Source organism: Chiloscyllium plagiosum, unplaced genomic scaffold (genome assembly GCF_037043375.1).
Source record: "Chiloscyllium plagiosum isolate Xiang-an unplaced genomic scaffold, Cpla_swu_hap1 HiC_scaffold_21, whole genome shotgun sequence".
Taxonomy (NCBI): domain Eukaryota; kingdom Metazoa; phylum Chordata; class Chondrichthyes; order Orectolobiformes; family Hemiscylliidae; genus Chiloscyllium; species Chiloscyllium plagiosum.
In genome coordinates, this window is record NW_028270159.1 from 36,164,343 (window position 1) to 36,181,022 (window position 16,680).

The 16,680-nt window shown below is 40.0% G+C and overlaps 1 long non-coding RNA gene across 1 annotated transcript in view; it reads left to right on the plus strand.

Moving 5' to 3' along the window:
- Positions 1-16,680, plus strand: part of LOC148146126 (uncharacterized) — a 91,550-nt gene that overhangs the window by 53,112 nt on the left and 21,758 nt on the right. The window contains exons 2-3 of the long non-coding RNA XR_015760781.1: positions 14,846-14,967; positions 15,059-15,116. This is a non-coding gene — a long non-coding RNA (uncharacterized LOC148146126). The remainder of the gene's footprint in view (positions 1-14,845; positions 14,968-15,058; positions 15,117-16,680) is intronic.

Consider the following 16,680-nt stretch of genomic DNA (forward strand, 5'->3'; position numbering starts at 1 on the left):
GTCCATTTGATCTGGTGATTTATCTAACTTCAGACCTTTCAGCTTCTCCAGTGCCTTCTCCTTCACGATATACTCACCTTGTCCCCTGACTGTGTTGAACTTCTGGTCTGTCGCTGGTCTCTTCCACTGTGAAAACTGATGCAAAGTATGTTTTCAGTTCCTCCACTATTTCTTTGTTCCCCATTAGTACTTCTCCAGCCTCATTTTCCAGTGGTCTAATATTCACTCTACCTCTGTCTTAGATCATAAGGATATAAGAATGTAAGAACTAGGAGCAGGAGTTGGCCATCTGCCTCTTTGAGCCTGCTCCACATTCAGTAAGATCATGGCTGATCTTTTCATGGATTGAGGTCCACTTACCCGCGCTCTCACCATATCCTTTAATTCCTTTATTGTTCAAAAAACATCTACCTTAGCTTTAAAAATGTCTACTGAAGTCAACTACTTCTCTGGGCAAGGAATTCCATAGATTCACAACCCTCTCAATTCAATCCTAATTTTGAGGCTATACCCTCTTGTCCTGGTTTCACCTGCCAGTGGAAACATCCTCTCTACTTCTATCCTATCTATTCCCTTCATAATTTTATATGTTTCTATAAGATTCCCCCTCATTCTTCTAAATTCCAATGAATATAATCCCAGTCCACTAAGTCTCTCCTCATAAGCCAACCCTCTCAAATCCAGAATCAACCTAGTACTCCAGGTGTGGCCTCGCCAGCACCTTGTACATCTGCAACATAACCTCCCTGCTTTTAAACTCACTCTCTTAAGCAACAAAGGACAAAATTCCATTTGCCTTCCTAATTACTTGTTGTTCCTGCAGACCAACCCTCTGAGATTCAATCACCCAGGTCCCTCTGCATAGCAGCATGCTGCAACTTTTTACCATTCAAATATGAATCCTTTTACTGTTACTCCTGCCAAAATGGATGACTTCACATCTATTAACGTTCCATCTGCCAAACCTTTGCCCACTCACTTAAAATATCTATCTTTCTCTGCAAAGTTTCAGTCCTCTGTACACTTTGCTCTGCCATTCATCTTAGTGTCATTAGCTTTCACGTATCTAAAAGTAAACCCTTACACTCTTTTATATTTGAAATAACTCCACACAGGTCAGTATCCCATCACCAAATCATCCTGTAATTTACACATACAGAGTCCCTGTGGATCCAATCCCCTCAGAGCCAGCTCTCAGAGTGAACAGAACCTCTGACACTCCTGTTTATACTTGTCAGCCAGGGATCCCTGATTGGGTAAGGTTAACAGCCCCAATCAGGGAACTCATATTCTATAATATCAACCTGGCTGACCTTGTTACAATCGCATCCCTCCCTTCTGAGTCTGAGGACATCAGCCCATTCATCATTTTGTAGCTCCTCCTGGGGAATTTTAGCATTGGGCATCAGGTTCCTTTAACTCTGCCTGTGATATGGGTGGCATATAATGGACCAGAGCTTGCCTTTTGCGCATGGAGCATCTCGGAAGAAACTCATTCTCTTCTTCAGGTGGCAAAGGCTTCAAGGCAAAGACAACCTGGTGTCCATTTCAGATTCCGAGATATCTTCAACTCTTGATGGACAGGGAGAACCCACTAATTCCAGAACAGTTGTAAAGGTTGGCGAGGAGCCAGGCACGTTTTGCTTCCGCATCATTTGCGAGTTTGCAGCTTTCATATGGTCTGTGTGTTTGTTCAGGACAGTTGCTCCTCCCTGATCTTTATGCATCACAGGACCTGACATTGCATCGACCATGCCTCTCTCCCATGCAGGGCCATTCCCTACACCAAACTTCATCCCCAGAAGTGAACTGTCTGCCTCGCTTAGCTGAATCTTGTGTCTGGCATTGGTGTCCCTGATGACTTTTCACTCTTCCCCCTTTCCCAGGTCTGGGAAGATCAGATTTAACCTGATGGAGGCCCTTCTTCTCATTAGTAACTCTGTTGGAGCAATTCCTGTAGTTGTATGAGGAGTGGTCCTACAGCCATATAGGAACAGGGACAGGTGGAATCTATTAAACGTATAGGCTGCTTCTTTAAGTCTGCCTTCAGTGTTTGGACTGCGCTTTCTGCCAGACCATTGGACAATGGATGGTATGGAGCAGTTGTTATATGATGGATACCATTCGACGTTTGGAAATACACAAATTCTCTGCTGGTAAACAATGGCCTGTTATCTGTGACCAAACCTTCCCGGAGTCTGTATATTGCAAAAGATGTGTGCAGTTTTTTTCTATTGTCATCCCCATATTTGATGAATGAACTCTGTGCATGTCCAGCCACTTTGAGTGGGTATCCACAATAAGCAAGAACGTTGAGCCCATGAAAGGACTTGCACAGTCAACATAAAACAGAGTCCAGAGTTTACCCAGGCATTCACATGAATTCGGGGTGGTGGGGAGCTGCTCATGGTAATTTTTGTCCTTGTTGGCGTTCTGGGCACTGTCTCACCAACATGGCTATGTCTGCATCCAATCATGGCCACGAGACATAACATCTTGCCAATATCTTCATTTTGGAAAGCCCTTGATGGCCCTAGTGGAGTTCAGCCAGTATCTGGTGGCAACCTTTGCTTGGGACAATCACTCTTGCTCCCCATAATAATATGCCATCCTTGACTGCAATCTGGTCTCTCCAGATCCAAAAAGATTTTTGTTCCGGTCGTGATGGCCCTTTGGTTTCCTCTATCACCAATAATTCAAAGTTAGTGAGAAGATTTGTAGCTCGGGTGCTTGTTGCTGTGGTTCTGTTCGCCGAGCTGGAAGTTTTTGTTGCAAACGTTTCATCCCCTGTCTAGGTGACATCCTCAGTGCTTGGGAGCCTCCTATGAAGCGCTTCTGTGGTATTTCCTCCGGTATTTATAGTGGCCTGTCCCTGCCGCTTCCGGTTGTCAGTTTCAGCTGTCCGCAGTAGTGGCCGGTATATTGGGTCCAGGTCGATGTGTTTGTTGATGGAGTTTGTGGATGAGTGCCATGCTTCTAGGAATTCCCTGGCTGTTCTTTGTTTGGCTTGCCCTATAATGGTAGTGTTGTCCCAGTCAAATTCATGTTGCTTGTCGTCTGCGTGTGTGGCTACTAAGGATAGCTGGTCGTAGCGTTTCGTGGCTAGTTGATGTTCGTGGATGCGGATCGTTAGCTGTCTTCCTGTTTGTCCTATATAGTATTTTGTGCAGTCCTTGCATGGGATTTTGTACACTACATTAGTTTTGCTCATGCTGGGTATCGGGTCCTTCGTTCTGGTGAGTTGTTGTCTGAGGGTGGCTGTTGGTTTGTGTGCTGTTATAAGTCCTAGTGGTCGCAGTAGTCTGACTGTCATTTCAGAGATGTTCTTGATATATGGTAGTGTGGCCAGTCCTTTGGGTTGCGGCATGTCCTCGTTCTGTTGTCTTCCCGGAAGTGGCAGGGACAGGCCACTATAAATGCCGGAGGAAACACCACAGAAGCGCTTCACAGGAGGCTCCCAAGCACTGAGGATGTCACCTAGACAGGGGACGAAACGTTTGCAACAAAAACTTCCAGCTCGGCGAACAGAACCACAGCATCACCAATAATAATTGCATTTTAGCAAGAACCAGATCTTTTTGTGCCCACAGTCTAATATTATTAGCTATGACTAGAAGTGTGCCCAGAAAATTTAAAACTGTTACAGAATCTTCCAATGGTGTATTTACTTGTCCTTCCAGATGGCATTCCAACTTGTACTTATACACACTTCGAGCCCACTGCTGAACTTGGCCTGAAGCTATGGGCAGCACTGCCTTATACTCTTCAAGTAGACCTAGCAGGGGTTTGTGGTCCATTATTTTCACAAATTTACATCCGGTGTTACATCTGCAGAAGCTGCAATTAACTTATTCATACAGTTCCTTTCCCATTCAAAGACCAGCCCACACGAGTTTTCTGTGTAGTTCTGAATAGAGCAAAATCTGTACCCGGTATCTTTGGTGAAGTAGACATAAAGTCAATATTTCTGGTGATTTATTGTGCTTTCTAAAATGACTTTTGATTTTATTATTTCTTGTTCAGACCTCTATTTCAAAGACATTTAAAGTTGTTTTATGTTAAAATTGAAGTCCTTCCACAAATGCAATTTCTTTAATAAACTGAGATGTTATTACATATCTCACTTAGCCAACACCACTGTGCTGATGACCTACATTGATTCATGGTCCAGCAATATCACAAACTTAAAACTGCCATGCTAAAGCTCAAATTTCCCAATTCCTATTTCCATAGACTCTTCCAGCCCTGCAATCCCCTGAGATCTCTGGTTTCATGTCTGCTATAGGAAGGATATTATGAAACTTGAAAGGGTTCAGAAAAGATTTATAAGGCTGTTGCCAGGGTTGAAGGGTTTAAGCCATAGGTACAGCTGAATAGGCTGGGGCTTTTTTCCTTGGAGAATTAGAGGTTGAGGGGTGACCTTATAAAAGTTTATAAAATCATGAGGTGCAAGGATAGGGTAAATAGACAAGGTCTTTTCCCTGGGTTGGGGGAATCCAGAACTAGGGGGTATCGGTTTAGGGTGAGAGGGGAAAGATTGTAAAGGGACCTAAGGGCATCTTTTTCATGCAGAGGGTGGTGAATGTATGGAATGTGTTGCCAGAGGAAGTGATGGAGGCTGGTACAATTACAACATTTAAGACGCATCTGGATGGGTATATGAATAGGAAGGGTTTGGAGGAATATGGGCCAAATACTGGCAAATGGGACTAGAACACTTTAGTATATCTGGTCAACATGAATGAGTTGGACTGAAGGGTCCAATTTCTATGTTGTACAGCTCTATGACTCTATGACTCTAAGTTCATTCTGCATGCGAACAATCGTCTGTGTAAAAAAGTTGTCCCTCATGTCTTTTTTAAATGTCTCTTCTCTCAACTTGAAAATGCTCCCCTCAGTCTTGAAATCTCTCAACGTTGGGAAGAAGAACTAGCATGTACTCTATTTATACCCTTCATTGTTTTATAAACCTATAAGGTCACCGCTTAACCTCTTTGCTTGAGGTATTTTTGCAAAAGACCCATAACCAATCACCTTGTTGTTTGAACAGAGGATGAACCACTAGTATGTCTTAACAAGAACAGGCACTTGTCTTATCAAAAGGTTGTTTTTTTTTGTATGATAGATATAGGTGGATGTTTTACTGGCTAGTTACAACATTACTTGTCTGGATCAGTGCATCTCCAACAACACTCAAGAAGCTGACACCATCCAGGATAAGGCAGCCACTTGATTGGCATCACAGCCACAAACCCTCACTCCCTCCACCACTGGCATTCAGTAGCAGCAGTATTTACCATCTACAAGATGCACTGCACAAATCCATGTCCACAATCATCAAGAAGGACAAGGGCAGCAGATACATAGGAACTCCTGCAATTTCTCCTCCAAGGCACACACTATCCTAACGTCAGCAAAGTGTCATTTCTTCTGCGTCATGGGTCAAAATCCTGGAACTCCCATCCTAATGGTAAATAGACAGCCATGGTTCAAAGACACAGCTCATCACCAACTTCTTAAGGGCAACTAGGGCTGGACAATAAATGCTAGCCCAGTAGATGATACCCACCTCAGTTGAATGAATAAGAAAAATAATCAGTAACAAGCGATGACACATTTGACCCCATTGAGATCTTAAGTTGAACGTCTTGATTCTCCAGTAGGACTGTATCAGATTCAGTTGAGCTTAATGCAGTTTCCAACCTTAAGTATTTGAGAAACATTAGCTTAAATTGCAATGTTTCCAAAAACACATTGTTAGGTCCATCTGAGTTAAGTTTTTACTTGGCAAAGAAATTTCACATTTGAAGCTTGAGTTGTCTTCCCTGCTGTGTTTCTCTCCGTGTTTTGTATCAAAAATAAAGCTATGATATTTGATTGTGACAGATAAAAAGTTATTGTAAATGTGTACACTGAATATTTATTAAAAATGTGGTTTAAAATTCCATGTAAAGGTTTGGAATAATATTTTAATAGTTGCATTACAAATATTTAATTGCAGAAATTCAACTCAACATAAGAATGTAAAACTATTTTTGGCAAATTATTTTGATTCAGTTTGTCTTCCACCAATCCAAGAATTTCACCACTCATAGCAAAACAGGAATCTCCTTGTTCAGATAATTAATGAACCATTTAAGCCTCAATCTGTCTCTTTCTAGGTTTATGTTTTATTGTCACATGGACTCAAGAACAGGGGTACAGGAGAGCAGTGAAAAGTCTACAAAGTCACCATTTCTGGCTCTACCTTAGATACCTAGATACAAAATCTTAGGTACAAAAATAGAAAAATAAAAAATTAAGTTAAAATGTTCCACACTACATTTCTTCATTTATCTTATTTTCATTTGGGGATAGTAAAGCCTTCAAGTCCCTACATTGTTTTCAGCCAGAAAAAAACACCCTCTGAAGTGAATTAACTAATGGAAAAATATTTCACGTAATACCTTAATTTTTCAAAATATCAGGCATACAGTTAAACTTTCCTGGGAACATTGCTATTATTTAGAGTTCTGTACAATGAACAATCTCTGTTATATTACAATAATTGCTGTGGAAAATTGGTAGGGGAAGCTAAAAGACTTTTGGGCTAATAGTTAATAGTAGTAACACATTCAAACACAAACACATCCCTTCGAGTTAGTTTGTATAAACTTCAAGACTCACATTTAAAGTAAGTGAGTGAATTATCTTAAGAATTAAACTCACTCATTCAATAATACAAACTGTAAGCTCACGTTTTGTTGACACAAGGATTGTGAGTGCAAATGAACAGAGTCCAAAATGCAAGTGCATATGTGGTTCGGAAAATACAGACTGGTGTTGATCTGATGACAGTGGTCAATGGGAGATGATTGGGAAGAACCAACATTGATCCAATGTATAATATTATTGCAACTGAATGCAATTGAGTACAATTAGTCACCAGACCAGTTACTTCTTCATTAGGTCATGTCTAAATATCTGGCTTAACAGTGAAGAATCTACTGTATGCTTTTTGCTATTTCTTTTAAACAAATGTGAGTTGTTTCCCAATGGTGTTATTTATCAGGAAAATAATTGTACCATTTTCCTGCTGCAATTCTGAGCTACTCATCAATACTAATTTTTGCTGTTTCCTTTCTCCGTTTGAAGTATGGATTAAAATACCTGTCAGTCATTGAACATCCACAGGCATTTTGAAGATAGAAATTAAATTTATTGTTTGCCAGTCATTTTTCCTTTTCAAATGAATTATTTTTTGTTAATACTAATGACTCTTGATACTTTCTCCCTTTAAGTATCTACAAAGCAGGTCTTAGGATCTTAAGGATCTTAGCATCCTTAGAGTCGATTGGTTTATCTAACATCTCCTTGAATTCTTTGTAAACTGCTGTTATACCCCTTTACATTTGTTTCACCAGTTCTATTCTTTCTGCATTAGATATACAGTGAAGTTCAAGGTCAGGGTATCTTCTCTATTCCCATCATTTCTGTCGCATCATTGTGAGGATCCACCTCTCATTGGGGCTCAGTTAGCTCTGTTGCCTGAATGGCTGGTTTTCTGATGCAGAGTAAGGCTGACAGTGTGTGTTCAATTTCCAAACTAGTGAGGTTACCATGAAGGCTCCTTCTTAACTTCACCATTGCCTGAGGCACCACCACCAGTCATCTCTTTCTAATGATAGTTTGGGACTATGGTGACTTTTTTCATTTATTTTATACGACTTTCCCCTGTGAGTAGTCTCATCTTAAGCTTCCTTTTGTTACCTATCTGCATGTAGCAGTGCTTCTCCAATGTTCTCTCACCTTTAATAACCCCTACAAAGCCCATGGGGAAATCACTCAATAATCTCTCTGTGGAGCTTGTTGAGTATGAGTTCCCTTCATATAAGGCAATGGCCTGCCCACGGGAAGTCATCACCTGAACCCTTTATAAAGCAGACCCAGACTGAGCCCTCTTGTGGCACAGTGGTAGTGTCCCTCCCACCTGCAAAAGAGGTGTGTAATTACATCTCTGAACAGGGTTGATTAGAAAAAAAAGGTTAAATGTAAAAGATAAAGCAGACCCAAGGTAGGCCTAAACAGCTGTCTCAGACTCATTATACCAACAGCAGTGGCTTTATTTTGTGTTCAAAAGTACATGACGTTCCATTTCAAAGCTTGAAAAACATGGGGACCTCTCAATGAGAATGGAGTTAGCAGTCTGTGAAAGTGGAGACCTCTTACAGAGGCTGCTCAGCTGTTATAACTTGGCTGAAGCTCCAAGACAGCCATCGTCACCTCAAGGTTGGGAACCCCAAAATGTCACTCAGGTCTCCATTTGGAATCGGGACCTCCCCATTTTGTTACAGGTCTACAGAATACCTTATCACCTTTTTTTAAATTAGCTTTGACATTTTTATTCCCTATTTTCTCCTTGCCTTACTAAGTGTCACTTGAGTGTCTTTCCTAGGTTTATCACATAACCATGCTCAGTCTGTGTTGTTTGGGTGTTCTCTGCCTTATTCCTTTAGATTCAATTTTATTTTCACTTCATTGTTTATATATGGCACTTCACCCTTGGCCAGTTCATACCAAACTTTAGTGTGCTGTGATTCTCCTGAACACTGTTGGTCTCACCCTTAGATATTGTCTGTTGTCATTCTACTGCCTTGTCAATATGTTTCTCTAGTTTTCTTCTGTAGCTCCACCTTTATTCACTCATGATTGGCTTCTTTGCAGACAATTATTTTAGCCTGTACTATCTAAATCTCTGATCGATCATTATTCTAAGCCTCATTATGTTGTGATCAATACTTCCTAAACTACTTCAAATAACTATCACCATCATTCAAAACCTCTCGCTCACTCCTGGGATTTGAACATGCGGTTTAGACTGACACTTCTCGATTTGGTTAAGTTAAAATTTTAAGCTGAGCTCCTTAAAAGTAAACATAAGGAGCGAATGACATTTTCTCAAGATGAGCAGTGGATCTCAATGCTCTGGACAATAATTATCCATCAATCTACAACATTATCAAAAACAGATTAACTGGTTCTTTATTGCATTGCTGCTATTCAGGCCTTGTTATATATAAATCAGGTAGCCTTACAGAGAACTATAAAATCATGAGAGGCATAGATAAGATAGATAGCTGACAGTATTTCCCATGGTAGAGGAGTCTAAACCTAGAAGGTGTAGGTTTCGGGTGAGAGAGGAGAGATACGAAAGAGTTCACAGGGCAATGTTTTCACAGAGGGTGGTGAGTGTATGGAACAGATTGCTAGAGGTAGTGGTAAAAGTTAGTACAATTTTAAGAAACATTTAGACAGGTACATGGATGAGATAGATAAGGAGAGATATGGTCCAAACACACACAAATGGGACTAGTTTAACTGTGTGAACTGGGTGGTATGGGGAGGTTGAGTCAAAAGGCCTGTTTCCATGCTGTAGAGCTCTATGACTGTATGCTTACCTACATTGCAATATTGAGAACTTTCAAAAAGTATGGGTGAGATACTATACAGTGCTGAATGACACAGACTGTGGTGAGATCTGTGGTAAAATTACATAAGATAAGCAAGTCTTATCTCAATGTCAGACGCAACACATTGCACCTTTAACCAGTTCTCAGACATCAAGGTGTGATTCTGGCTAGGCAGTAGCAAATTGCCTGCTGAGAGGATTATTGCTTGTTAAAGATCTTATTAATTGGTCAGTTCACTTCATTAATATGCAGCTTCCTATCCTACCACCATTCACAAGGCTCCCTGTTTATTGGACACCTCCCTGCCTCATACATCGCTGACCACTTCATTCACACCAAAATCTGCCCATGCAGAGGCTGTGGAATGAATCGTGATGTTTGCTTTTGACAGGCAATGGTGCCAACACAACTCGTTGCCTCATATACACTTTGTTCATTTTGCTTCCACACAGCTCGGCAGATTCTCAACACAGCCATTGAACCTGTCACGTTCCGAATGGGCGCAAAATTAGACATCATGCTGATGCAGTTACATTCAGGGCTACAACAAACTCAAACAAACAGGTGTGGTGCTCATTTGTACAAAATGAGATACTTTATCTACAGTGTGCTGTTCCCCTTGTCACCAAAGTGCCCTCAAAAGATTTGTTTTCTTCTTTTCCCTCCCTCGATTTCTTAGTATTGTCCAAGGTTCCCCTCCCTGGCAGTGGAGATTGTTGACTTTGGAGGTTTGAACCCCTGGGGCTGTTCGAGGTTGGACAACATGCAGCCGGTCTCTTTTGCAAAGGCAGTTGGAGTCTTCTGGGCTTGAACATACAAGGATTAAAGGGAAGAGCAGGCAGGACTGAGGTGGTGGCAGAGGATCTGGCCATCTTTAGATTAGATTCCTTACAGTGTGGAAAGAGGCCCTTCAGCCCAACCAATCCACACCGACCTTCCAAAGAGTAACCCACCCAGACCCATTTCCCTCTGACTAATGCACCGAACACAATGGGCAATTTAGCATGACCAGTTCATCTGACCTGCATATCTTTGGATGGATTGTGGGAGGAAACCGGAGCACCCGGAGGAAACCCACGCAGACACACGGAGAATGTGCAAACTCCACACAGTTATCGCCTGAGGCTGAAATTGAACCTGGGACCCTGTTGCTGCGAGGCAGCAGTGCTAACCACTGAGCCACCATGTCAACCCTTTAGAGCTTCCTGAGAGGAGATTTTGTAATTTTCTTTTTCCACCTGTGTAGGTTTTGTCCTTGTGGAACAGCCACCTTGGCATGTGCTCCAAGATCCCCACCCCTGCCCTACCATCATGATGCCTTTGGTCCTGAGGACCAATGGCTGGGGTGTGGTGTGTAGACATTTATACCTCACCAGCAGCCAAGGCTGCTAGGCTTGGCTCTGTGCCAACCTTTTCATGGGCACACCCAGAGATCACATGCTTGAAGCAGCTGGATACCCATGGTGTATCCCCCTTGGTGGAAGGTTGGTGCAGTAGCAGACAAAGAGTTAGTGTCAAGTCATTGAGAGAAGAGTGTGGTACTTAGCCTGATAGAGCAAACATCGTCACTGACCTTCTGGACCCTCTGTATCGTGGATACCGCACTGACCTGGATGGTGACCATGGACCGGCTGCCAGGTTTGGTGTGTTACCGACTCTACTGATACTCTAGGAAGAGGACACCCTCCCTCTGGACCACTCTGTACACTAGGACTTCCAGATCCCTTTCAGTGAATTATGGTGCTATCTTCCCCTTCTCTAACTTTCTCTGAATGAACGTTCATCAGCGAGCACGGCACCCTTAGAATGCAGTGCTCATCTGTACAGTGGCTTCATAAATATGGCACTAGCCCCAGGAATGATGGATATTTGACAGAAATCTGGTGAGTGATGAGTTATTTCCCAAAAAGCACATGGCACAATGGGGCTAGAATCAGAAGAATGTGATGCCACAGTGGTGAGGTAGGTTGCTAATGAGGCAATTTTGATGCAATATGGTAAGAGATCTCACTTGGCCTCAGGTAAGAAACCCTCTGAGAACCTTGACTAAAATTGACAGCCCAATAAAACACAAGATTCAGCTCTTCGTTACTTGTTGATGTGGCATGCTTTGGAATGGTGTGAGTCGAATAAAGATGCTGTAAAAACACAATTCTTTCTTTTCACTTTTCTCTCAACAAACGCTCTCAAAACTTGTCACTGAACTCAGGATGTCACACAGTTGTGTGATCCACTGCTTAAATATCATCTTCACGATTAGATTGATAATTCCTGGAAAATCTTGTCATATTGTTGTTTGTCTAAAGACTAGAGAGTAATTGAAACCAGGTATCTTTCTAGACTTGGACAATACTTTAAAGGTGATGCATAAGAACAAAAGAAATTGAAGCAAGGCATATGTTATGTAAGCCTTCAAGTCTGCAATATCTGTACAAAGTTCAATTAGAGTAATCTTTCAGAGAAGCATGTTGTCAAATCTTTTCATCCTGTACTCATTAGGACAAAATCCCAAGAATACCAAATATATATTTGGAGAATATATTCACACTGAGGGCCCTTTTGTTGTGCAAACATAAAGAACATATCCACTTATTGCTCATTTTACAGGGAAATAAATGCCTGGGAGACAACTATTTGCTTGTGGATTCCCAATGCCAATATTTTAACCAATCAAAGTCAACTCGTCTGGTTTGAATTTAAACTCTTCCTGGCTGCATTCATCATGCCAACACCTTAAGCACTCAGATTTTACTTGGCAACTAATCACATAGCATAGATTGTTGTTCCCTTTGAAATGTGATGTTCTTGCAATTCTGTTGATGTTTAGAAAGCGAAAAGGTTTGACAGTATCTTTCTCTTCTCAACAATGCTCGTATTATGCACTACTAAATGACCAAATGTTTCCTTTGTTTGAAATCTTCCCTCAGTAATTTTTTCTAAGGACCTTGCCAATGCTTTTAGAACGTTGGTGGCAGTGCAGGGGTGGTGGGGGCTTGGGGGGAGAAGAAAATGTGGAAGAGAGCATCAATAAGATACAATACATCCACAAAATACACAATGCTAGGTAGTTTAGAATTGCTTAGTGACAATTCTAGTAACGAAGACTGAACTGGAAATAATCTGTAATCTGGTCATCAGAGTTACATCTTACTACAAGAAGAATACAAGTGGAAACACAGACTAAGTAGCAGTATTTTGAAGGGGGGGGAGCACGATAGCAAGTTAAATTGACAAAACAAACTCTGAAAGTTGTTAAAAATGTGAAACCTTAACATTTTTAAAGACATGTATAGATTATGGGGTTGTAGGTGATTTGGTGGATTGAGGATTGGTTAACAGACAGGAAACAGAAAATAGTTATGAACGTGTCATTTTTGGGTTGGCACATTGTAACTAGTGAGGTACTAATGGGGATCAACGCTTGGACTCTGATTTGTCATCTCGGTCAATGAGTTAGATGAAGATATCAAGTTTACACATGCGAGATTGCTGACAGTACAAAGCCATGGGGGTAAAATTGATGGGGATGATGTAAAGTAACTGTAAGCAGATATGAATAAGTGAAGTAAATGAATGAGAATGAAAAATGGAACGTGACATGAAGAAAAGTATAGTTTGCACTTCGGTGGAAAATCTTTTATGGGTAGATTATCTTTGAAAGGAGGGGAAAACATTGGTATTCAAAGGCAATCTGGATGTCATTGTACACAAATCACTGATAGTTAAAATACAGATATATCAAGCAACTCAGAAGGGAAATGTTACAATTCTCTTTATTACAAAGGGATTGAAGTATAAAAGTAAATAAGTTTCATTGTAATTATTTGGACATGGTGAGACCATATTGGAGCACTGGGTATTTGGTTTCCTAACAGAGAGAAAATGTAACAAATTCCATTCCTGAGAAGAGACAATCTTCTCAGAGAAATTGAGTAAATGAGGACGAGAGAAAGAGTCATCTCATGGCTTGACAAAGGATCTTCCTCTGGCTGAGCAGTTTGGAACAAATTATAGAGTCGGTGTTCATCTCTTTAGAAATGAATTGGAAGAATCATAAGAACATAAGAAATAAGAACAGGAGTATGCTATTTGGCCCCTCAAACCTGCTCTACCATTTAATAGGATTGTGACTAATCCAACTTATGTCATATCCACCTGCCTGCCATTTCCCTATAAGCCTTGATTCCCCGACTTATCAAGAATCTATCTGTCTCAAACTTAAATAAAAACAAAGACTTTGCCTACACAGCTCTCTGTGGCAAAGAGTTCCAATGACTCACTATTCTCCGAGAAAAGAAATTCCTCCTCGTTTCAGTCTTAAATTGGTGACTTGTAATTCTGAGACAATGCCCTCTGGTCCTAGACTCTCCCATGATGGGAAACATCCTCTCAGCATTTACCTGTCAAGCCCTTTGAAAATCATATAGGTTTCAGCGAGATCACCTCTCATTCTTCTAAACTCCACTGAATAGAGTCCTGACCTGTTTAGCCTTTGTTCATCAGTTAATCCGTCCATACCAGGAATCATCCTAGTGAACCCTTTCTGAACTGTCTCCAATGAAATGATATTTTCCCTTAAATAAAGAGATCAAAACTGCTTACCATACTCCAGAAAAGGTCTCACCAGCACCTTTTACAGTTGCAGTGAGGCTTTCCTGTTCTTATACTTCAAACCCTTTGAAATAGGGGCCACTATCCTATTAACCTTCCTGATTACCTGCTGCACTGATGTGCTAGCTTTCTGTTTCTTGCACCATTATCTCCATGCCCCCTTGAGTTGCAGCTTTCTGGAGTTTTTTGCTATTCAAATAATACTCTTATATTTAATTCTCCCTTCCAAAATGAACTTCACATTTTCCGACATAATGTTCCATTTGCCAACATTTTGCCCATTGACTAAACATACCAATATCTCTCTGTAAATTGATTGTATCCCTCTTACACTTTGCCTTTTCACCTATAGTTGTGAAGAAACTAGTCACTCAAAGGGTTGTGAATCTTTGCAATTTTCTACCCAAGAGATCTATCAATGCTCCCTTTCTGCTATATTCAAGACAGATCAATAGATTTCTTAATACTAATTAATACTAATATGATAGCAGACTAAGAAAGCAGTTTGGAGGTAGGAAATCAGCCATGACCTTATTGATTGACAGAGCAAACTGAAAGAATTCAATGACCTATTTCCACTTCCAGTTCCTTTGTTCCTGTGTTATTATTATTGGGATGTAAAACTCCAATGATAAGATGCTATTAAAATGCAAACTTTTTCTTTCTCTTTTCACCTATTGATTCCAATCATACCAGATTAAGATGAGTGCTTTTCTTAGCTGCAACAGTATTTTGCCAGTTTGTAGAAACCTATATTTATGATTGCACTACCATTGTGTTCTCAGTATTTTGCATTGATAAAAATCATCAAGCGGTCAGAAATGAAGTGAACATAGATGCAATCAAAGCACGTAATGACCTGGAAAATATGGAAGAGGCTGTAGATGAACTCATTAACAATATTGAGGTAACGTTTTGATTTCTACTGAAACAAAGTTTCCACATATGCTAAAAATGTCATTATTTGTTTATTCACCTCCACTCTGTCTCATTTTTAGAAACCTACCAGCGAGAAACCAAATTTCCTGGACAAGTTGAAGAAACAGATAGCAAATGGTAAATATTATGCTTGCAGTTCAGAGAATACATTTTGTGATAGTAAAAATGGATTGCAGATTGGATTGTCTTTGCGGAATTGGGTACATTTTTAAGTTATCTTTTGAGTATAACTTTGCCATAGTGATTATATTGTGGCATTTTAACTTAGTATTATAATTTTACTTCTGTATGCACCATTGTAACATCATTGACAAGAATCGTTATTATGTTGTGCTATGATTATATCCTTGAGCCAAAATTCATGTACCCAGTAGAGGAAATGCTACCTTTTAATAAATCAGTAATAAATATAAAAAGGGAGAGGGATTTGAATGTGATCACTGACTATTTTAATTGAAGACAATATCATTCACAAAGTAATCAACCATTGAGAAATATCACCGGGGATACAATTCAGATATTATATTAAACCTTAAACAAAACTTTCAGTGTATCACATGCAGTAAGACAGGGAGACAATTTTTAATATGAACATATTATCAACACTTACTTGTTTTGTTTTATTTGCATAACTTTTAGAAAGGTCCTGGTGTCTGCTAAAAACAGATAGAAACTTCATGTATACGTTGGATAATGCTAATGATGCAATGATTAAATGTTGCAGTGTTAAGGGTGATTTGTAAATAAAATAGCATTCATCAACAGTATGTCATAACAGTGATAATATGTTGGTAATTTAAATGATCTGATTTTAATACCTGGGTTATGGTTAATTATTTTAAAACAGAAAAGCACAGTCTTAAAATGGCTACAGAAATTGACTTAACTGACAAAATTGTCCAAACTGATATTAACAGTTTTACAAAAATACATTAGAACTGCTACACTCCAGTCATGGATGAAGAAAGCCGTTGTCTCCTATTTTCAATTTACAGTGAAATGATTAGTTTCCTACATTGCTGAAGGAAGATATCACCTCCAATTTTCAAACTTGGAAACAATTAACTCAGACATTGAAAGATACAAACAAGATTGTATTTCAAGGAACTGTTTTGGGAGACCACAGAGGTGGATTCATGACTGCAGAACTGAAGTAAGCTTTATGTTCACATATCAAAAGAGAAAGTGACTAGTGGCAACAAAAATTGGAGAGAAACATCCGAACGTTTAGAACCTAAAGAGACTTGCAATAATCGGCATTGCTGAGGATACAAGACATCATTAATGAAAAATAATGCTATTCTGATCCTGGGCAAGATTGTAGGATCAATTGGAAACTGTTGTAATGCTGAATTTTTACTCAAGTGTCATAAAATAAAGAGGAAGCTGGATACAGGAATGAGAATTTTGGTTCTTTCAACCCCAGAATCCTCTTATGACAAGTTCCGTTCCAACTATCAAATATAAAACCCTATTAACCAGAAGGCATACAACCTAAAGACAAGGGACAGAAGACGACTTCACAAAAAAGGAAGGAACTCTTATGCATTTCCCAGAATCAGGATTGTTCACTTTTAAGATTAGGTTCTTCTAAATCACAAAGTAGAAGAATTGGGAAGACATAACAAGGCTAAAGATTTAAGGATCATCCAAAGGCTTTTGGAAGCTGACAACAGCTTGT